The sequence below is a fragment of the Phytophthora parasitica genome (assembly GCF_000247585.1).
Source record: "Phytophthora parasitica INRA-310 unplaced genomic scaffold supercont2.14, whole genome shotgun sequence".
Taxonomy (NCBI): Eukaryota; Oomycota; class Peronosporomycetes; order Peronosporales; family Peronosporaceae; genus Phytophthora; species Phytophthora nicotianae.
Genome location: NW_008649000.1, coordinates 637,067 through 639,014, shown reverse-complemented (window position 1 = coordinate 639,014; position 1,948 = coordinate 637,067).

The window sequence follows — 1,948 nt, the reverse complement described above, 5'->3', positions numbered from 1 at the left end:
ACCGAGGACTGGAAGTGTACACCAAAGATGACGGATTAGTCTACGTAAAACTGGCTGCAGACGAAGAAAGAATCGTGCTGCCGGTAGTTTTCTGGGCGTTAGCCTTTAAAGAAGCGCACGACAGTATCTGGGCTGGTCATTTGAGAGGCCCACAGACATTGGAACGGGTGCGACGGATGTACTGGTGGCCACAACAACGGGAAGCCGTGCGCGACTGGGTTGCTGCCTGTCAAGACTGCGGGTCCCGGAAAGCTCGACCAAAGGTAGTGGTACCGCCATTACGAAGCGTTCGAACTGGAGACGTGTGTGATCGCTGGGCCATTGATGTTGCTGGTCCCCTACCTGAAACTGTGCATGGCAATCGATATGTGGTTGCTGCAGTGGAGTATACCACCCGATATGCTGTGGCGGTTGCCGTACCTCAACACCAAGCGAAGGAGATCGCACAGTTCTTAATGGAGCGCGTAGTACTGGTGTTCGGACCAATGAGAGAGATAATGATGGATGGAGCTCGTGAGTTCGTTAGTAAAGCGACAGTGGAGCTGCTGGAACTGTTACAGACACGACAAGCGACACCAGTGCCTTATCGACCCAATCTGCTGGGACTCGTGGAGAGATTTCACCGTACTTGGAAGGATATCATTAGTCTTTACGTGGATGAGCAACAGGATGATTGGGACGACTTCTTACCTTGTGCACTGTACGCCTACAACTCTTCTCCGCACGCCACGCACGGGTATCAGCCCAACGAACTCATGTTTGGCCGGAAGTTGAGGTCACCTGCAGAGTTACTGAGAAGAAGCCGACTTGTGCATCCAGGACAGTCGTTGGAGTCGTATCATGAGATGCTGCTTGGGGACCTAAAGACGGCACAACAATTAGCTGCAGTAGCACTTCAGAAGGAGCAGGCTAGACAAGCGATGTACTACAACCGGAGGAACGCGAAGAAGCATGCGCCGTTCAGGACGAATCAACTTGTGTGGGTATATCGACCTGCAAGGGGTAAGAACATTACGAAATTTGCGCATAGGTGGCGAGGCCCTGGCCAAGTGGTGACAGCAGCTGGCTACGACAACTATCTGGTGAAAATGCTGGAATCTGGACGCGAACTGATCACGCATTGCTCCTTCCTGGTGCCGTTCTATTATCCCACTCACCTATTGGATCAAATGGCGGAGGACATTGCTGTAGACCTAAGAGACGAAGCGATCGCAGCAGCTGATACCGACTCTGAGGGTGAAGAAAGCGCGGAGAACGAAGGATTCTCACCAGCGGAAGAACAGGCCGAGGTAGCCGTACCGGCAGAACTGGACGCGACTGAAGGGACAAGTGATGCTGCAGTAGGGACGACTACTACGCCGACGAGGACAGAAGACGGTAGGAAGAGACGACGAACAGCTGAACGACGAGTCTCAGCCGAAGGGGAAGCGAAGACCGAAGATGACGAAGTGCCGGAGCCCATAAGAGAACTACGTATTCGGAAGCGACCAACACGACTGAAACAACGCCCGGGAGTAGAAGAACTTGACCACATTGCCAGTAGGACACGCGCGCGACTTCGGCAGGCGCCCTACCGTAGCACCGACAACACACCGACACGGAACGTGAGTCCGAGTAGAGCGCTTGCTCCAGGAACAGCGTTAGCAGCACGACCCGAACCCGTAGTACCTAATACGACTGTGCAGATACAAGAAGGCCAAGATGTTGCTGGATCAGAACGGAGCCAGGCAGAGACCAACGCTGACGAAGAGAAACCTGTAATCTACGTGTTTGCTGGTCAGGGACGACGAGGTGTTGATAGTCTGGTGAGTAACAAACCAAGAATCCCTCAGATTCGACCCAAAGAGAAGGTGATCGAATGCCGGCGCCGACGCTACCGGACGAGAACCGGGCGCTACGCCATGGAGTTCGAAGTTCAGCTAGTTGAAGGCCCTAGCAGAGACGAGAG